The 22,192-nt window shown below is 39.2% G+C and overlaps 1 protein-coding gene across 1 annotated transcript in view; it reads left to right on the top strand.

Moving 5' to 3' along the window:
* Plxdc2 (plexin domain containing 2) overlaps nucleotides 1-22,192 on the top strand; it is a 436,538-nt gene that overhangs the window by 1,082 nt on the left and 413,264 nt on the right. The window lies entirely within an intron of this gene.

The raw sequence follows: 22,192 nt of genomic DNA, 5'->3' as shown, positions 1-22,192 counted from the left end.
CTGAAGCTAGGCTGAGCACTCCACCTGGGTGCCAGGGGGTGGTCCTGTCTGCCTCAAGTGGCGCAAGCAGGCCCCAGGGTAAGAGCCAGCTCAGGTGGACACCTTGCCTTGAAGCTTGATCCTATCAGGTTGTCTCCCTTCTGGCTCCTCTTTCCTTGGAGCTCTGAGAAACTGAGCCTGTGTGTCGCGGAAGGGTTGGATGGGGCAGGTAATGACAACTAGGGATGGCAGGTCTCCCTCTGCCCATAGAAAATGCCTTTTGGTGCGGCTCCCTCCTTCAGACTCTCCTCACCAGCTTTCTCGGTGTGAGGTTAGGAAGTAGGTGCGGCAGGGCTTAGAGATGGAGAAGGGGTAGGAAAGATGGGGGCTGGCTTGCCTCTGAGGACTAGCCCTGGCCCCATTGTCCTCTGCCTGTCGACTTCACAGACAGGCCGGAATGTGCCAGCGGTTCTTCGGGCTGGATTCCTTGACACTGTACCAGGAAGAGGGAGGGCCTTGCAGTTGGCGGCACCCTTGCCCTAGTGGCCTCTCTGTCCAGGTGTGTGGTAGTGAAGAGCGCCCTCAGAGTGAGCTGGGACTGGCTGAGCTAACTGCGTCCCCAGACCATTCTATTCACTGCAACCCCACGGCTTGCTCTTCAGCAAAGAAACCACTCTCCAGGGATGTGAAACACCAGGGCAGGAATCTGTGAACTCTTGTATACTCCCAGAGGGACTGAGAGCAAAGAGCACTTGAAGAGAAAAAGAAAGGAAAACTTCCTGCTTAGGACATTCACTTTTGTTCTATTTTGCTCTGTGTGTGTGTGTGTCTGTCTTTAATTTGAGAGTGGTAAATGGTTCCTCAGAAAGTATGCTTATGTACCCAGCTGTCAACCTTCAATGAGTCAGAGAAAGAAGGCTGGGAGGGACACCTGGGGATTCTAGGTGAGGATAAGTGTTTACAAAAACCTTGAATAAAATTTTACCATCTTGAAAAACATAGGATAGTCCAAATAGTGTGTCTACCCCGTGTAAGTTTAACAGCGAAAACAGATACTTTCTTGGTGCTGCTATTTAAGGTTAGGAAGGTGTGTGTGTGTGTGTGTGTGTGTGTGTGTGTGTGTGTGTGTGTGTTTGGGACCACAAGATAACAGCTGAGATTAAAATGACTCCTTGGATTGTTCCTGATCACCCACGATCATTATTATTAATGAACATAAGTTCTTGGTTATTTAAAATTTATACTAGCGCAGCAGACTTCTGTTTATTTTCTTGGTACATTGCATTGGTTGAAAACATAATAATACTTGCACTTCAGAAAGCAGCACTTTAAAAAATGCAATAGTCATCCCCATAAGCATATTTAGAGTAAGTAAATATGTAAAGCAATTTTGCAAAAGAGGTGGGAGAAAGACACACAGTGAGAGCCAAAACCCTGAGTTTTTTTTTTTTTTTTTGAACTTTTCTGGCACTGGAAGTAAATAATGCATTTACAGCAAAAATAAAGAATAGAAAGGCCAGAAAATTTCACTTTCCTGCTACCGAGGATAGGACACACTAACAGCCATGTTAGGTTTGCTGCTCTAAGACATCAACCAGAGGATGAAATCCATTGCACTCTAGGACCAACCAGCTCAGGCAGAGCTTTTGTTTGGGGGAGTATGACACGCCTACATTGATAAGATAAACACACCAGCATTTTAAACGAATTCACTGTCTCTGGGGAACTTTTAGAAATACTGTGCTCCCAGGATCTGGGAGGGGGAATTACATATTTTATCAATTCTTTAGAGACTTTGCTATAAGATGAAACAGCCGAAAAGCATTACATATGAAGTTTTATTAAATTACCTTGGAATTAAGTGGTTTTAAACCTACTGAATATATAACACAGGGAAAAGGGTGCCACAGAGGAAAAAAAGAATCTGCTTTCCATTGTAAGATGACTTATCTGAAAATTAAAGATCCAGAAAATATTTCCAAAAGTGGAAAGTTGTCATTCAGCAATCAGGATTTTTATTACAAGCATTTTGGAGAAGGAAAAACATTGATGTCATAACAGGGACCTTTTGCTGTGCTTTTTACTTCTCTAACACTGTGGTTGATTTTATTGCCACCAGAGGGCAGAAAAACCACTAATTTCTTCTATTCATGTTTGTAATATTTTTGTGTTCTAGAGACATGTAGTTCATGTTTAATCTGCCATTTACTTGTATTTTAGCTATTCTTATTCTGTTTGGATATTTTTATGCTTCATTTTCAGTGGAGTTGGCCAACTTAGTTGGCGATATTCCTGCTGATGTACTAGGCTAAAGTTTCTGTTAGCACTATTATTTATAATAAAATATTATGATATACGGATAATCTATATAAGTTATAAAGCAAGTGTGGATCATATTATTAGATCTGCAAGTTAATTATCCTTCTAAAACAATGGCTTATAACTTTCCATAAAATACTTAACATTAAATTGAGAAAATTTTTTGTAGCTTGAGTTTGCATAAGTTAGGATGCCACAGAAATGTGGTCTAGGGTAGGATTTTCTTTCATGGATGTCTGCATGGGAGCCTAGAACTATTATATAATAACATAGTTTTAACCAGTGCGATCATATCATACGTAAGTTGTCCACATATTAAGAAATTGTCTTTCCTACAAGAATCAAATAGGCCCCTGTAGAAATGTAGAAAATGTGCATTTTTTTCTTTCTAAATGTTATCTCCTGTTGCAGAAGCACTATTTTTAAAGATGAATGAACTGACCTACAGCTGTGATCTTGAGACTTAAAGACCTCAGTTTGTTTTCCACTTGTTCTGAAGACCATGACCTTAGGGCCCAAGCCACTGCCCAACCCTATCGCCTTTTGTATTCTTGAATTCTTACCAAATGTTCCCTGAGTGAGGACCACATGTTCATAGCATCATGTCATCCTCTTGTTCTGCTCTCAGTAATCCTATCTTCATCTAAACACGTGCACTGACTGATTGCTTCCTTTGAAGCCCTTCAAGGACTTTGGCCATCTGTGAGTGTCCTCCCTTGTTTGTACTGCTGAATCTCTATCATATATCCCATTAGACCGGCCAATGGATCCCTGCAGTCAGGGTCCATTGTTATCATTTCTGAATCAGCTGTGGCATGTACCATATAGGCATGTATAACATACTTGCAGAACTGAACGGAACAGTATGAAACTGAAGTTCAGGGTAGATTGCTGACCTGAATATTGCCGTGGGAGATTTTTAAGTAATTCCTAAAAACGTGTTCAATCAATAAGGTGCATATGGGTATTAAAAATTAGCTTAATAGAATAATTTAAAAGCAGAGTGTATGATCTAGGCAGGTTTACCAAAGTGTCCCCATGCTCTGGCAGATGGCTACTTGCCTTAACCCTTCTATTTTGTTTTCTTTCTTTCTTTTAGCTTGTTTGTCCATTGAGACAAACTTTTAGCCTTGCCTGTCCTGGAACTCACTCTGTAGACTACGCTGACCTTCAACTCAGGGATCTGCCTGCCTCTACCTACTGAGTGCTAAGATTAGTGTGAGCCACCACTCCCAGCTTCCTTAACCCTTCTTATGAACTCTTAAACCTTTAAAGAAGTTTACTCATTTTCCTGTACTGCTGGGTTCTTTGCGCATCCAGTCATAGTCCTAACTTACTATCTTAAAGTACAGCTCATGTAGACGTAACTGTATATACTCATGAATACATATACACAAACATACCTGCACAGAAATGTGTAAAATCACATTGTTACATTTTTAGTGGAGATTAGAAATGTATTTCAGTGGAGATAGATAGCTTTGGTTATTTGGAAAACTGCTTTTTAACTGGGCTGTGCTAAGGCCTCATGCATTGACACAGAGGCTTTGGAGAAAACATCTAAAACATGGCTTGAGAGCCTTACTAGGCAGGTAATCTACTGATGATACTTCTTCCCAGCCTCTGTACAAATATTAGAGGGATCCTGCACTTCAGTCACTCTTTTGTTTATTTGGTTGATTGGCTTTTCCAGAAAGGCTTTCTCTGTGCAGGCCTGGCCGTCCTAGTGCTCACTTTGTAGACCAGGCGGGCCTCCAACTTACAGATCCTCTGGCCTCCGCCTCCCCAGTGCTGGGATTAAAGGCAAATGCAAGCAGTACCTGGCACAATGATGCTTAATGGAACTTCTTTGACACTTACTTGCCTGTACCTTCTAGATCAGAGGTTCTCAGGCCTGGGGGAGGTTAAAGGCAACCCCTTTAGGGGTTCAATGACCTTTTCACGGGTTGGCCTAAGACCATGGGAAACCACAGATGTTTACATGATGATTCATAGTAGTAGCAAAATTATATTTATAAAGTAGAAACACAAAATTTTTATGGTGGGGAGCGTGTCACCATGCCATGAGGGACTGAATTAAAGGGTCAACGCTTTAGGTCGGTTGAGAACCACTGGTCTACATGAATGACTTGTTACTTCTTGGCTCTTTGTGGTGCTGGGGATCAAACCCAGGCACTTAGACATTCTAGGCTAGTGCTCTTGCCACTGGGCTAAATCCTCAGCCCAACTTAGCTCTCAAGTGTGGGGCTCCTGGGAGAGTTCAAAGTACAATTGATGTTCCCCTATCAACAGGTGAATAGGCTCCTCATCTGCACTTTGTGTCCACAAACTCATCTCCCCCTTGTCTTTGTTCTTGTGGTTGGTTCCTGCCAAACTGCACTTTGAAAACTGGTTCCCAAAAACAGTATTGAAAAACAGTAGGTCTTTTAAAAGCACACAGGCTGTTCTAAAGATTGGGGCAGGTTTCGAGGGCAGGATTAGCTAAAGAACAGGATGTTTAAGGGTGGTTCCTGAGTGTTTTCCTTTTCCTTTTAGTTTTCTGTATCTCCTCTATGCCGTGGCCCTGCAAGACAGATTCTCCCAAAGCAACATGCTTGTGCTTATACTGCATTTTCATGTCTCTAGAACAATAAGTGAATTGAACTTTTTTTGTTTTTGTAAATTAGCCAGTGTATTCTGTTACAGAAACAGAAAATGGATCAAGACATCTAGTCTCACCTAAAATAGGATCTTGTATTTGTTTGGGAATTCAGAAAGAAGTGAATCTTATCAAATTTCCACAGAACTCTCAGTTGCGCATTAGTAAGCTGCTTTTCAGCTTAGCCTTAATCTGATGAATTCCAAACTTTCCTTTTGTTCTGAATGGACCCTCCCCCCCCCAGTTTAATTATCTCTAGAGCATTCCATTCTGGAAAGTCTTCACTCTGACCACCCCCCCCTTACAAATATTTTAATCCACTGGCAACACCACTAGGGAATACTAGGGTGCTTTCATTGGGATGCTTTTCCGCCACATATAGTGTCATGTATTGCCAGGCCAAACTAACAGAGAAAAGATGCATGTGTAGAATATACCACTTCCCGTTTCTAGACAGACAGGGAAGTCATTTTCCATTTGTTCTTCAGGTTTTTTTTTTTTCTATCCCTCACCCTTTAAATGAAAAAAGACAATATGATTTGGAATGATTATCCAGATTTGTGCATTTAAACAGAATCTGAAGGCTTGTTTGAAATTAGTAAAGGGTGTTCTAAGTATAGTTAAAATCCAGGTTTTACTTCTTCCTCCAGTGGGTAGCCAAGCAGACCTAGTTCCAATAGCTCTCCTGCACCCCCTAAATTAAAATGGGCTTTTGTCACCATTTACGTGTTTCTTATGATAGCAAGTATCCCTTAAACTTACCAAGAAAAGATAGCAAAAGCAGGGACACAGACTTTCATAAAAGTTTAAAAAAATCTTATTACTAACTTTCTTTCCCCATCTAAATTTCTAACTCATTAATTGAATTTTTTCTTAAAATCTACATAGATCAAAGATTTATCATATAAGTAGATTATAGCATGTACAGATAATACTAAGAATTTGCTTTGTGGATAAATAGAATAAAACCTGGATATTTGAAGGTGAAATTTCTGCATATTATGTGATAGGAAACACCTAAAGTAACCTGAGTTAGTTTCGTGAATATGGTGTTTGGTTTGTTTAGGTTAGGACAGAACATTCTTTAGTTGGAATGTCATGCATTCAACATGCAGTGACAATTTTGGAGCAAGAGTGGGGTGTTTCTGTTTGTAGAAGTGCCCAAACAAGAACTTTCTGTGTTCAAAACTATGATTTGAATAAAATATTTCTTCTAAAGTAGACAGAAGGTAGTGAGAATTTGTGGTGTTTTTTAATACGAAATTTCCAGTCATGATGTTTTTGTATATGACAGTCTTTTAGGTGAATTGTGGGTGAAGCTCATGCTGAATCTTTTGTGCATCTTTGCCTCATCCCCCCTACTTCCAGTCCCACCCTCCATGGTTGGAACTGCCATCATCCCAGTAAAAAGTAGTTATTTATTTAATATGTGCTTTTGTTTGTTTGACCTCTTAACCTTCTTGCAACCGTTGCTGGACACAAGCCCGATTTTCAGGGGCCTTCTTTCGAATGTTCCTTCTCCATTTTTGCTCTTTCATTCAATAAACTGAAAAATGTCTCCATATAGATCACATGAATATAATCTACACAACAGAGCAGTCATAGCGAGTATCTGTGAAATGGCTTTGTGGTATAGTGAATCATATTCTTAGTACATATGGGTTCTTGATTAAAAAAAAACTAATACTAACCTTTTGATTAAAATAATTTTAACCCCCTTTATTATTGCTGGCTTATGTCTTATTAATATGAGCCAATGCATGCTAAATTATTTTAATTTAATTATTTTAAGAATTCTGCCTTTTAATTTTTTGCTTTTAAATTCTGCCTATTTACTACTTATGTTGTGAGATAGTGCACTTCTGATTTATTTTATAATATAGCATTTTAACTCAATAATTCCAGAAATTAAAAATTGTATTAAGGGACTTGTCACTGATCTTTGTAGTTTGGTCTTTGACTCTTTTTTGGAGCAGGAGTAGGAAAGAACACTAAAGAGTTTTTATCACACCCACAAGATTAAAGAATATATTATCAGTGTTTTGTAAACTCATTATAATCTGTGAAAATAACGTTGGCTTATAAAACTGAAATGTGCCTTATTTTCTTTCAAAGTATTCTTACTGACTAATATTTTTGTTTTCAGATCACAGTTTATCATTATAAAATATTTCTTTCAGAATGTATATTTGTATATGTTTTTAATTACATAGACTTCATGATATCTTTTATTCAGATAAAAACATATGAAGGCTTATCATGGTCTATGTTATATTAGGAAACATATTTTTCATATCAAAATATTGTGGCCATATTTATGCATATGGTAAGTTTTGGTGGTTATTTTATGAAACCATTTTGGCTGAGGCTGAGTTGGGTAATAAACGCTATCTAACTTTTTTTTTTTTAGAAATTGCTTGTGATAGTTAGTGCTAATTCTCTCCTTATAGATTTATGTAATTGTTCATGGCTAGATGATTAGTCCTGTTATGTGTAGAGTGGTCTGTATGTCCTTGCTTGTATCTCTTCCTGCCACAGGCAGGAGCTACTTCTATCATGTAGATCTAGCCCTCCCAGATTCCCGGGCCTGTGAATACTCTGCTATAAAAAAAGAAAAAAAATTCCTGGGGTAATCCCTCCTGAGTTAATAAGCTTCAAAGATAAAGGGAGGGAACTCCTAATTATCACTGAGCTGATATCAGACACTTAATTATTATAGCTTTAGAATAAGTCTTTGTATCTGATGGGGCAAGCCTTTCTTCTTGTTCTTCAGATGTTTTGGCTATGTTCACAGGCTCTTTGTTTTGTTGTTGGTGGTCTTTTTTTTTTTTTTTGTACCCATTCACAATATGTGATATCTGCATTTTAAGTTTTGCCAAATAAAAACTCTTGGAATTTTGATTGGATCATATTAAATCTGGGGTCATTTTTTTTAAAGTTCAAGCTTTTTTTTTAAACTTTTTTAATGACTTTTTCATTTTTTCATAATTTATTTAATTTTTATTTTATGTACATTTGGTGTGATGGTGTTGGATTCCTTGAAATTGGCATCACAAACAGTTGTGAACTGCTGTGGGTGCTGGGAATTGAACCCTGGTCCTTTGGAAGAGCAGACACCACTCTTAACCGCTGAGCCATCGCTCCAGCCCCAAGTTCAGGCTTTAAATAACTGGGAGACTATGCATTTTCCTTCCTACCAGATCTAACAGACAGAACAAGTTCTGCAACAAATGATAGAAAATTGTTAATAGTGACCAATTGACAATGACCATTTTATCTTGTAAGATGTCCCAAAGTGAAAGACTGGTGCTCTTTCCTGATAATGTCATCAAACTCAGCATAGTTCCCAACTGGTTCTTAGGAAATACAGGGGGAACCACAAGTTGGCTCAGATGCACATCGCAGTCAAGGAAAGGCATGTCCCTCTGACTCAGGAACTATCCAAAGGAGAGTGACCTCCAGGCAAATGGGAGGTGGAAATGATGACGTATTTTTCTGTGCCCTTTGGGAAAAAATCTGTCTCTGGACTCATACGGAGTTCCATAGAGCAGCTTCCTATATCTTATTGGAGATTACTGTTTTAGACAAGTTAACGCGAGGTCAGAAAGGCAGTTATCATGTTTATTGTCTAATTTGTAGATCCTAGATTTTATACAGATACACAAAAGTGTTTGGAGATATGACATGAAAGTTAAAGTGAAGCTGTCTAGAGGACGAAGGGACTTAATAAGAGGAGGAAGAAGAGAAAAATAAGAGAAGACGACTGTGTGGGTGTGGGTGTGTGTGCTCATATTGCTCACAAAGCACAATGAGCACAGTGTTGTGTACAATGCAGAGACACCAATGAAAATGTCTGCTCATCACAGGAAAAACTTCTCAGGGCTGGGGAGTGATGCAGAGAATAGCGTGGGAGCAGAGTTTAGATAATAGCATCCATGTAAAAGCAATGGTGAATGTGTGTCCCCTCAGTCCTGAGGGGCTGGTTTACTGTCTAGCCAATAATGAGGTAAGCTGTAGGATCAGTGAAAGACCCTGTCTCAAAAACTACGTTTGAAAGTGATGTTGATCTCCCTCATCTGCATGCTAACCCATGGGTATATGTAACCACACACATATCTATGTATAAGCATGTGTACCTACCTATGTATTCACACACATGCACATATACATTTATAATGCACATATACACGCTTACAGTACATGCACATAGGAATGCAACAGCATGCGAATCAATAGGTCTGGTGAAAATAATAAGTCTTGAATTTGAGGCTCTCCTTATTTTTCATTTATTGGTTATTTTCAGTTCCATGGGAGGTTTATATTGAAAGAAAGTAGACATGACACATTGCTCCCACTCTAAAGACAATGCATTTCTGATTCTATTAAGATGGAAATCATTTCCAATTAAAGGTTCAAACTTCTCCTGCATATCAGTACCATGGCATAAACTCCCCAACCTCCATACTATCGTCCACTGAACTGCGTGTGCTGTAATCAGGAGTAAACGGTCAAGCTGGGCAGCTGGTTTTATTTCTTTGTTGTTTGCCTTCCTTATCTGTTTAACATCTGCTGTTCATTTCAGATATTTTTAAAAACAAGCATGATTCAAAGTCATTCTGCAGATGATAGTCTCATTGTGTGGACATTGCAAAACAGCTCTACACAGGGAGCCAAATTTGTGCAATCTCCGTTTTGTCAAGTTGCTTTTAGAAGAGACGCTTGTCCAGTAGGCCCAGCCAGTGAGAAGCTGATCATTTTTAAACTATGTGGTGGAATTTGACTTCCGATGACTTATCTCTGTTCTCAGATTCAGCAACTGTTTTTTACTCAGGTTAGTTCGGCAGTGTGTATCGTCTCCAAAATTGTCCTGTAACCCAGTGGTAACCGTTGGGCTTCTTGTCACTGTTGACAAAGAAACCTGACGTAGAGAACTTTATGAAGGAGGGATTGATTTGGTTCAATGATTTCAGAGGCTTTGCTCTTTTAGGTTAGGGAGGGCAAGGTGGAGTGGAGCAGTTCATTTATTTCAGGGAGGAAGCAGAGAGAGGAGAAATGGTGGCAACCTGCTGGCTCTTCATTTTTCCCCCTTTGATGCCGAGCAGACATCCACACACATGGCTTGGCGGCACAGCCCACATTCGGGGGAATGTAGTCAATCAATCCTCTCTGGAAATGCCCTCATAAATATACCCCGACAAGTGCCTCACCAACTTCCTGGGTGATTCTACATTCAAACAGGTTAGCAAGCAAGGTTAACACACATGCCAGACTCATTCCACAGCTGAAAAGTTCTTTGTAAAATGCATATGGGCTGGATGTTGGAAATGTTTTCATGTGTGTTTGTTGCATTTGAACTAATGTTTGATACTTTTATAATCTGGCACTGCTTTATATTCAAAATTCATCACTTCCATTCTTCTTCCTTGTCATGTTTTTTATAAAGTCTCCTTCTAAAATTCTGCCACCTCTTAGAGTAGCATTATATCCTGTTTTTGGCTTTATGCTTTCTTTCTCTTTTATCCACTCATTTTCTCTTTCTTTCGGGTCTTTCTTCCTTTGTTTCTTTTGTTCTTTCTTTCTTTGTTTGTTTCTTTTGTTCTTTGTTTGTTTCTTTTGTTCTTTCTTTCTTCCTTCCTTTTCTATTTAGACAATTGATTTCCAATGTAGTGAAATTCTCTTTGACTGTCTCTGCTTCTTCTCTCTGTGTGTATGTGTGTGTGTGTATGTGTGTGTGTGTATGCATGTGTGTGTTCTCTATCAGCACCAAATCTAAGATGGAAACTTAACCAGAAAATGCTTAACACATCATCATATCAGGTGTCCTCCAAACTGCAATTCCTATGCTTATGCTTGATTATAAACTGCTGGGGTTAGATACCATCTGGGACTGACTTCCATCAGATCACTGACTTCAGAAACAGGAAGCCTTTCTTCAAAATTTGGTGAATGATAGAAACCAACTAGTGTTTCTCTTGTTTATTAGAAGTGCATTTACTCAGATTTATCCTTCAAACAAATTTTTGTTCATATCCTTTTTGTACATATTTTAGGTCATTTTCCTAATCACAATTTCTATAACATGATGCATTGGAGTTAAATGTCAATAGCCAAAATGTAAAATAGAAGCCAGAGGTTTGACAGGAGAAATTGGAAAATATATTTGTAAGGAATTAAGACTTCACTTAGTCTACAGCCATACCACCCCAAACATTACTGATGTCATCTGATCTTGGAGGCTAAGCAAGGTTGGGCCTGGTTAGTACTTGGATGGAAAGACAGCATTTATAAAGGTGGGTTAGAAGTTTTTACAATAAAGGTGGGTTTAGAAATGACGTGATCACAGAAATCAGGAAGAAGAACGAGATATCTAGTATAACCATTTTTTGAAAAAGTAGTTTTCAATTTCTGAGTTTTACAAATATGAATAACATTTTAAAGGTCACAAAATGATGAGATTTTAATTTTCTGTAATGATTTACAACTAAGCCATATGGACTTTGTATAACCAGCTTTCTAGGTGTCCGAAAGAGGAAAAGAAATGCTAGGAAATATTACCCATGACTAGACCTTGAAGACATCTTTATGTGCATGCTATTGGCCGCCTTTCAAACACTCTCGATTTCAGCAACTGTCGAGATGATCTCTAGAATGAGATTAGTTGAGGTGAGCATTTCTCTTGCACCGAGCCTCCTGTTTTGCTCTTCTCACCCTCACCTTTGTTTTTCTGGGAATATTCTTCAAAGTTCTTACCATTCTCCACACTAATTTTGTGCTGCGCACATCTGATGTTTTATCTTCTTGATATCTCTTTTCTTCCACTGGTTGAGTGCGTCCTCCAGATGACTGTTCTGAACTCTGACTGTAATGCCCTACTTCCCAAGAGTGAACAGCATGTGTCCTAAACGTCACTGTTTACTAAACCTTACATGCTATGGTTTGGTTCATACATGTCTTCAAAAACATTATCCTTGAAACCTTGGTCCATCATTGCTGAGGCTGTTGGGAGAAAATAAAATCTTTGGGGTTGGAGGATAGTTGGAAGATGAAGAAAGTTAGGGGCATGTCCTTGAAGGGTATATTGGTCCCTCGGTCCCTTGATTTCTTTCCTTTTGCTTCCTGGCCTTCCTATAGTGAGCAAGTTTCTTTGCAAATTTTCTACAGTGAAGGGTTTCTACAGTACATTGGCCCATAAATTAGCAGGGCCAAGCAACTGGATAATGAAACCTTTGAAAGCACGAGCCACAGTAAAGTTTCTCTCCTTATAGTTTGTGTTCAGACTCATCATAGTAATGGGAAGAATACTAATGCACAATGCTCTGGGAGAATACATTCTGTGTTTGTTTTACTCTGGCATTGCAATACTGGAAGGGTGGACTTTCAAATCTACAGACAATCTTATATTTCTAAGTATTAGAAATCAGCAAATTCCAAATTTGAGGTATTAGTGTCTTTCCACAGGATTAATCCTGTTAAATATATCAAACTTTTCAATACTATTGCTATTAATACAATTAACTGGTTTTTGTAGAATTTTCATTGTGTTGATAGTTTGTGTGCATAGGAGCCAAATTTTCTTTATATTTTAGAATTTAATTTGCATTCTTGACATGTTGTGCAGTTCTGGATATATAAAAAGCAATCTGTTTGCTAAATTAACCTTGTTAGTTTATTGGTTAGAGTGTAATCTCAGTGACTGTTAGCATAATTCCAATCTCAAACTTCACGGGGCATGTTTCTTGCTTTATATATTAAATCATCAGATCCAAACCTTAATATTTTAATCTTTCCTTGTACTTAATTGGATATCTTCTTTTATTTTGCCCTGCAATTTGTATCACTGTTTTATTTTTGCTACAGGTATAAGCTTTGTAAGCACTAAAAGTTATTGAGGAGGAAACACTTAACACTTTAGTGAAGGACGTAGCATTGCTTTGGTAGTCTCTTAGTCTGTGTGTGTATATAAGAGATGAGGAATAAACTCCAGGCAGTCATTTCTCTATATCTGGAGCTCATTTATTTTGTTTATTTTATACCATTGTTTATATTTCCAAGATCATTCAAATTATGTAATTGCATTTTAAGCATAATACCTAGCAACAATAGACTCCCAATACAAAACCCATCACCTTAATTATTAAATTTTGCTTTTAATAAGTTCCTTGACTCATTATCCCATTTATTAAAAAATAACCAATAGATTTTTTAATAGATGGAGGAATAAGTTAACATATTTATTAGAATTTAATCAGGCTGGCATTGGCTGGCTGTAAGCTTCTACAGTTTGCTGCTCAGAGGACCATGTGTTAAAGAATTGGTTGCCAAAGCAGAGCTATTAGGAAGTGGTGGGGCAGTTAAAGTAGAACTTAAAGGGAAATCTTTAGATCACTGGGAATGATGTCTTCTTTTTCCTTTACTATGGGCCAACAAAGTGTTGCTGCCTTCCTATGCTCTCCCACCATTACTACCAGAGGCTTATTACCTTAAAAGTAATAGGTCTACCTGATCATAGACATACCATGAGCCAATAATAATTCTTTGGCCTTTATAAGTTGTATATCTCACATAGTCTTATATTGAAAGAAAGCTCAGTAATACAGAAACTTAGCTGATTATGTCATATTCTTTACAAATAGTATGAAGACCTCCTTATGTTATACTTTGTAGGAGATATATAATCAAACTGACATTTTCATGGTATGATGTGATATTTCTTCATAAAGTTCAGTTTGCCTAATTTTCATGTTAGTCCATCCTTTCTCCATCTGTATACTTCAGGTTAAACTGCCATTATCCATTCAACTTAATTTTATATTTTCAACACATAGAAATATGTATTGTTTGCAGCAAATGTGATCTACAAAGAAGATGGGCATGTTCGTGTTTGCTTTTCATTTCTGTGATTAAATGGGTAAAATGATAAAGGCTTTCTAGTTTGCTCACTGGGGGTTGTAGAGAGGGGAAATATCATGGCAGGGAGCATGTAGTTGAGTAAAGTTTCTCACCTCCTGAATGGCACAAAGAAATCCGAATAAGACAGTAGTATGTAGGGTACAATCTAACCTCCAAAGGGCCCCAGTGACCTCCTTCATCTATGTAAGTCCTCCTTCCTAAGGTCTATACTACTTTCTGATAAAGATAACATTGAATTATGAACCCATCCATGGATAAGTTCACTAAAACGATAGAATAGTCATTATTAAAATAGAAATTAAACTACCAGTCTATGTTGCAGTGAAAATTTTTACGTTTTAACTAAACTTCTCTGAAAGTTTGTTTAGTATCTTAGATACTTTTCTACTGCTGTGGTAAAACATCTTGACCAAGCCAACTTAGAAAAGAAAGTGTTTAGTAGAGCTTATATTTTCAGCAGGTTAGAGTCCATGATGATGGAGCAGAGCATGGTGGCAGGAACATCTGAGTGATAACATCCTGATCTGTAAACAGAAGAGAGTGAGAAAGTACACTGGGGATAGCTGGAGGTTTGGGAAACCTTGAAGCCTACCCTCAGTGACAAACCTTCTCCAACAAGGCCGTACCTCCTAACCCTCCCAAACAGTTCCAGCAAAAGGGGATCAAGTATTCAATCACATGAGCTTATGGGGACCAGTCTCATTCAAACTATCACAGTTAGGTTACACAGTTAGGTTACATATTTTTCCACTGTGCAAATGTACCACAGTTTTTGTATCCATTCCTCTGTTGAGGGACATCTAGGCAGTTTCCAGATTCTGGCTGTTATAAATAAAGCTGCTATGAACATAGTTGAGTAAATATACTTTTGTATAGTTGAGCATCTTTTGGATATATGCCTAGGAGTGGTATGGCTGGATCTTGAGGAAGCACTATTCCTAATTATCTGAGAAAGCACCAGATTGATTTCCAAAGTGGTTGTACAAGTTTACATTCCCACCAGAACTGGAGGAGGGTTCCTCTTTCTCCACATCCTCTCCAGAATGTGTTGAGTTTTTGATCTTAGCCATTTTGATGGGTGTTAGGGGAAATCTCAGAGTTGTTTTGATTTGCATTTCCCTGACAACTAAGGATGTTGAACATTTCTTTGTTTCTCTGCCATTCAGTGTTTCTCTATTGAGAATTTTCAGTTTAACTCTGCACCCATTTTTTTTAATTGGATTACTTGGTTTGTTGATTACTTGGTTTATTTAATTTCTTGAGTTCTTTATATATACTGGATATTAGTCCTCTGTCAGATATAGGGTTGGTGAAGATCCTTTCCTAGACTGTAGGCTATTGTGTTGTTCAGTGTCCTTTGCTTTACAAAAGCTTTTCAGTTTCATGAGGTCCCATTATTGTTGATCTTAGAGCCTGTGCTGTTGGTGTTCTGTTTAGTAAGTTGTCTCCTGTGTCAATGAGTTCAAGCCTCTTCCCCACTTTTTCTTCTAACAGGTTTAGTGCATTGGGTTTTATGTTGAGGTCTTTGATCCACTTGAGCTTTAATTTTATGCAGGGTGATAAACAGAGATCTATTTGCATTTTTCTACATGTAGACATCCAATTAGACCAGCACCATTTGTTGAAGATGCTATCTTTTTTCCATTGTATGTATACTACTTAGCAATAAAACACAAGGAAATCATGAAAATTTCAGACAAATGGATGGAACTAGAAAAGATCATCCTGAAACAGGTAACCCAGAAGCAGAAAGACACACATGGAATATACTCATTTATAAGCAGATATTAGAGATCTAAGATAGGATAAATATACTAAAATCCATAGTCCTAAAGAAGCTAAACAACAATCAGGAACCTAGGGAAGATGTTTAATCCTCATTCAGAAGAAAAAACTGGATAGACATGGGAAGTGGGAAAAGACAGGGAAGAGGAAAGGAGCCTACCACAGAAGGCCTCTGAAAGACTCTACCCAGCGGGTTATTGAAAGAGATGTGGTGACTCATCCAAACTTTGGGCAGGGTGCAGGGAATCTTATGGAAAAAGGGGGATATAGGAAGACCTGGAGAGGACAGTAGCTCCACAAGGAGAACAATTGAACCAAAAAATCTGGGCCCAGGTGGTCCTGCAATGATGGATGAATCAACCAAGGATCATACAAGGAGAGGACCTAGACCCCTGCTCAGATGTAGCCCGTAGACAGCTCAGTCTCCAAGTAGGTTCCCTAGTAAGGGAAACAGGGACTGTCTCTGACAAGAACTCAGTGGCTGGCTCTCTGATCACCTCCCCCTGGCAGGTGCAGCCTTGCCAGGCCACAGAGGAAGAAAATGCAGCCAGTCCTGATGAGACCTGATAGGCTAGGGTCAGATAGAAGAGGAGGAGGACATCCCCTATCATTGGACTAGGGAAGGGGCATAGAGGAAGAAGAGAGAGAGAAGGTGGGAGTGGGAGGAGATAAGGGATGGGCCTACAACCCAGATATAAAGTGAATAAACTATATTAAATAATATATAAATAAAATTTTTAATAATTTGTTTTGTTTTGTTTAAAGTTGGAAATGGTATGTCCAGAAAGACTATCACAGAGCAAAAATGCAGGACAGGTAAAGTTATGGAACTTTACCCAGAATGATGAACAGTAAAGAGAGTTTCATTGTTAACAATTAAATATTAATCATCAACTTCTCCATGTTTCGTGCTGCCAGAGGTAAAGCCAGGTCACCTTGGCTTTAGAGTTATTCATGTAGAGTGACACTGATGGAGGCTGAAGAAAACCATAGAGCAATCACAGGTGCTCATGGCCAGGTGCACACTGAATTTCAGGCAACCTGATATACTCCAGCAGGCTCTGATGTGTGAGTGAGTCCAGGAACGCGAAGCATTTCTGTTATTTTCAACTCCCCCTCTCCCAGTGAGCCTAGGACAAGGTTTGAGTTTGAAGGACCATAAAATATCCATTAATAGAACTTATTAGTGGTTTTTGTTTGTTTGTTTTGTTTTTGTTTTTTGTTTTAACAAATTCATGTTGTGTAAACTGAAACAAGGTGCCTGTAAACTGTCTCTTCTCTTGGCCTAGGTTGAGGACACAACAAAATGCTGCTGTGCCATCTACTATGAGCAGGAAAATGATGTTTTGACCTTATTTATAAACTTGCCTCGGGGATAATACACTGCCTTAGAGATTGGTGACATTCCCTTCGATGACAAGTGAAGATTTTTGGATAACGATGCTCTGAATATACAGAGACCCTACATGATACTTACATTTTAGTGACTTTACCTGAAGTCCTAAGATTCCATCAAGAAACGGAAGTCAAGATATGCCAAAATAAAAAAAAAAAGCCTAATAGTCCAGTTTTTTTTTTCTTTTCTTATTTTCCAGACCTGTAAGAATCCTTTGTGTTTAAGCTGAGTTAAGTCCCTTACATATAAGTAGCGGAGTGAGGTGCATTCCTGGAGTTGAGAGCCATGGAACATCTCCTGCTTAGCTCCTACAAAGATGTCCTCTACACCAGTTTGTCATCAATCCTTGACATTACAGATCCAAATTTGTTTGCATTTTGGTAATGTGTCATTGAAAATGTAAGTGTTGGGGCTGGAGAAATGGCTGAGTTGGAGGACACAAGTTTAACTCCAGCACTCACTTGGTGGCTCACAATTGTCTGTTCCTCTAGTCCCAGGGGATTGGATGCCCTCCTCTCACCTGCCGCGGCATCAGGAACACCTGATGTGCACAGATGTACATTCAGACAAAACACCCCTAAACATAAAAAAAAAAAAAAAAGATAGAAAGGGGGCAGAGAAAATGTGTCAGGAAGAGGGACAGTCACTCATACTCTTCCTGTTTGAAGGCTTTAGAAAGGAGTGTAGTATCAAGATTCAGCTGACAACAACAAAAAAGCCCTGGGCAGAGTTCCTGTTTTTATGCAGAATTGTAGGAAGTCACTAAAGACCATATTGTGAGACTTAGGGTATGTATCATTTCTCTGAGAGTATGTTTATCTATTTATGTGTGTAGGGAGGAAAACATATTAGGGCATCAGCAAATGGGCACGTGAGAGTTAGTGTCTGAGGAGGCTTCATTGAGGTTTGTCCAGGTCAGGCTTTGAAGAATTTAAGTGAAACTGAATGGTGGAGAAATAGTGGAAGGACCTTCAGGACAGAGGACACACTATGTTGTGGTTGTGTATGTATTGTTTTAGGGGAGGGTCAGGCGGAAGCCTAGTAAGGTAGGGAGGATGTTGTACTTGTTTGATGTTCAAGGCTGTCCTGAATGTGATACTTGTAGCATATTTTTATGCCTGAGTGACCAGCTCTGATGGGCTCTTTGTAAAGGTCTCTAGGAATGGTGTGGAAGCAGGGAGGAGAGGACGTGAAGACAGAGTGTTACAGGCTGTGGGTTGTGAAGGAGGAAAAGTTACAAAGGCTCAGATGAGGGTATTCACCTAGCTCCCAGGTAGCATGGGGACTAAGCTTGTTAAGAACTGGGACCTTCATAGTACAGGCATTTCCCTGGAGCTACCAGCTCTCCCAGGGCCAGACCAGTAGGAGGTCTCAGTGAGAACAAGAATCAGAGACACTATGCACTGTGGGTAGCAAGGCCCAGCAGCAAACACAAACAGACAGCAAGTAGCAGAGCGGTTGAAGTCCAAGAAAAGTGATCTTGGAGAGGTAAACTGAAGAAAGAGTTCAGGAAGACTACAGTCACCTGGAAAAGCACTCAGATTTGTAGAAGGAAGCTCAGAGTTCCTTGGCAGAAAAAAAAAAAAAGTGCTTACTTGTTTGGCAAAGACAAGCAATAGAGGAGGGAGGGAAGGGGCACCCAGAGCCAGACTATGGGAGAGTACATGAACACAAGAGAAAGAATTTGCTAAGCTTTTTGGCAAAATCGCTGGGACGATAATTATAGAGAAGTGAGAAGTGAGTGGACGTGGGGTTTTGAGCCTGTCCCCAGGTTCTGAGGAAACAGCATGTGGTGGAGGGGCAGGCATGCAGCTTTGCTCTGAGCACAGGGAGCAGGTTCTGACCGCGTTGAACATAATCACAGCGCTCCCCAAATGCAACTTGATATCAAAAAGATCATCTTTGATTGTGTATGAGACAATTGACTTGACAGACAATGAAAATTTAATTAAGACCTAGACAATATGATGTTTGATGTAGCTGAAGTCAATCAATACAGATGTCTAAAGTATAATGGAGATTGTTGGAAAGAGTGTCTCCAGAAGTGGCTGAGGGAAAAAATGAGTAAACTGCATTTTATCAGTTAACCCTGGCCTACAAAGTGACTGAGGCATGAGGACGTTATAGACAGATTTGAAAAAGGATATAGAAGATTGTTTGTGCTCAGCCTTACCCTCCCCCCACCCCCGACAGCATAGCACCTAGAAAGAAATGCAGGAGTGACTTTAAGAATTCAACAATAATGTATGTGGGGAGTTTGGTGTTGTTTCTGTTTTTCTTCACTGGTTAATTTTTTTACTCTTACTATTTTTCCACATTATTATTATTATTTTATGACTGTTGTGAAGATGGGTTTTTACAGTTATTAGAATATTGGCTGGTACATAGTAGAAAAGCAGAGAATTTAGAAAAAACATTTGTAACCTTCTAATACTTAGGAAATCTAAGAATGAAGAAAAATATTTTATGAAACTTCAGAAGTCTTTTTCACTAAGAAACTATAACTTTTACAAAGGAGGTATTATTTCCATCTAGGTGAGCTGCAGGTTTTTTTTGTCAACAATCACTTTATGAAATTGTCTGAGGACTGAAAGAACAGATTGTCACCCTCTGTAATGTGAGATCCAGCACAGCATTCCACAGTAGTTTGAAATTTAAAAATAAGAAAAAACTCAAGGCCATGTAAGTTTCAGATTAAAAGCTAAAGTAAAATTTAAAACCATGAACCTTTCTCATCTGGAGGCTGTTTGGCAGGATGGAGTACAAGATAGTTTTGTTTAATAACTGGGTCATCCTATTGTTTTCAATGTGTGCACATACTTTGTGTGTGTGTGTGTGTGTGTGTGTGTGTGTGTGTGTGTGTGTGTGTTGGGCCAACAAGAAAGAATGAGTTGAAAAGAAAGCAAAAGACAAAATGACAAGGTGCAGACCACGTTCTGATGGTTTTATAATATTTCTGGATATACCATAAGGTGGTTACATCTGTTTACTTACATTATTGGTGCTATTTCAGCTGTGTAAACCATTGCAAAGACCAAAACAGCAATATTAATCAGTGTTGTTTTATAAGACATGTGAAAGTGTTAGCGCAGAATGTAAACACGCTTGGTCTACAGTGATCCTTCAGCTTGCGGCTGAACCTGCTGGATCATTTATCACTGTTTGTCGGTGTGACTTGTTCTGTCACAGGTTTCCAGATAAATCGGAAACCTGGGCCTCTTCTCTCTGTCTCATTTCTTTTTCATCTTAGACTCTCAATATGTAAGCTGGTGAAAAAAATTTTCTACCATGAAAACATTTGCTGTAGCATTGACATCATTCTAATATATATTATATTCTCTCTGTATATTCTTTAATAATACTAGTTTAAACTAGTATGTAAATGCACACAGATAAGGTCAAAATTCACATAGGTGTTTTCATGGAGGCTGAATAGAGAAAGAAAAACAGAAAGGAGTGGGAGTGGGTGGGATTCCTAATACCTTCAGTAAAAGAATACCCTTGGTAAGCTGACTTCCCTCCATAGGCTGCATGTTCTAAAGTTCTGCAACTCCCAGGTAATGCCATGGACTTAGGCCCAACTCTTTAGCAAAAGAGTTCAGGGAATTCAAGATCAAGCCATAGCAATTAGTAAATTTAGTTGTTTCCTTTGCAGTTGCTCTGCAGCTAGGATGAACAAAACACACACACACACACACACACACACACACACACACACACACACACACACGGCCCTAAAGATCATCCAAAGCATCAGTATTCTGCACTTAGAACTAGTGCCATCTTTCTTAAGTTGTCATTTCTTTTTGGAAATTGCATATAAAGAAGTATACAATCAGAGCATTCTCAAACAGTTCTATTTAATGTATGTCTAATTGAATTCATTTTCATAATTGGGAACTGAAGAAAAACAACAGCATGATGTAATTGCTGTGTTCAAACAATCTATTGGTTGATTAGAAAAGTGAAAACCAATGTAAATGAGACTCTAAAGATGACCACTGGATTTTTATGACTTTTTTATTATTAATTTATTCTCTCATTTATTACATCCTGACTACAGTTTTCCCTCCCTCCTTCCATGCCCTCACATCCTCCATTTCATCCCCATCTCCTCCTTCTCCATCCATTCCTCCTCTGTTTCCCTTCAGAAATAAATATTCCTTCAGGTCTCCCAGGGACATCAACCAAACATGGCATATCAAGTTGCAATAAGATTAGACACCTCCCCTCATTGTTTAAAATTTATTTATTTTTATTTTTTACAATTTATTCATTTTATATCCCGATTGTAGTTCCCTCCCTCCTCTCCTCCTGGTCCCCCCTCCCTTTTCCCCCATCCCCTTCTCCTAGTCCACTGAAAAGGGGAGTTCTTCTCCCCTGCCTTCTGACCCTAGCTTATCAAGTCTCATCAGCACTGGCTGGATCCTCTTCCTCTGTGGCCTGGCAAGCCCTCATCACCAGGAGGAAGTGATTAAATAGCAGGCAACCAAGTTTTTGACAGAGACAGCCCCTGCTCCCCTTACTCGGGAACCCACATGGACACTGAGCTGCCATGAGCTACGTGTGAGCAGGTCTAGGTCCTCTCCACGCATGGTCCTTGCTTCAGTCTCTGGATGGTCCCCTGGGCTCAGATATTTTAACTTTGTTGTGGAGCTCCTGTCCTCTCTGAGTCCTTCTATCTCCTCCTTCTTCCAAAGACTCCCTGTGTTCTGCCCATGGTTTGACTCTGAGTCTCAGTACCTGCTTCAATCCCCTGTTGGTGAAGCCATTCAGAGGACCTCTATGGTAAGCTCCTGTCCTGTTCCCTCTCTTCCACCACTTCTGGTCTATCCCATTTGCCATTCTGAATGAGATTTAAGCATCCACTCTAGGGTCTTTCCCCTCATATTAAGTCTGGATGAGACAACCCAGTAGGAGGACAGTGGTCCCAAGAACAGTCAAAAACATCAGAAACAGGAGTTAGGAGTCTGCTCTGTTAGAAGTCCCATAAAACAGCGAGTACATAATCATGGCATCCTTACAGAGGGCCTACGATAGGCTATTGATGGTGCAGGTTTTAGGTATAACCTCTTGTAAGCAAGACTTGCAGTGTGCCATCTCGCCATGCAGACAGAGAAGAATGGTTTGGATCAGCTCATGGAGGTCCTAAATGGTGGGGCTGT

This window comes from Psammomys obesus, unplaced genomic scaffold (assembly GCF_907164565.1).
Source record: "Psammomys obesus unplaced genomic scaffold, mPsaObe1.curated_primary_1811, whole genome shotgun sequence".
In the NCBI taxonomy this organism is placed as follows: domain Eukaryota; kingdom Metazoa; phylum Chordata; class Mammalia; order Rodentia; family Muridae; genus Psammomys; species Psammomys obesus.
Note: the sequence above shows the minus strand (reverse complement) of the source record. Positions and strands in the feature narration are given on the sequence as shown.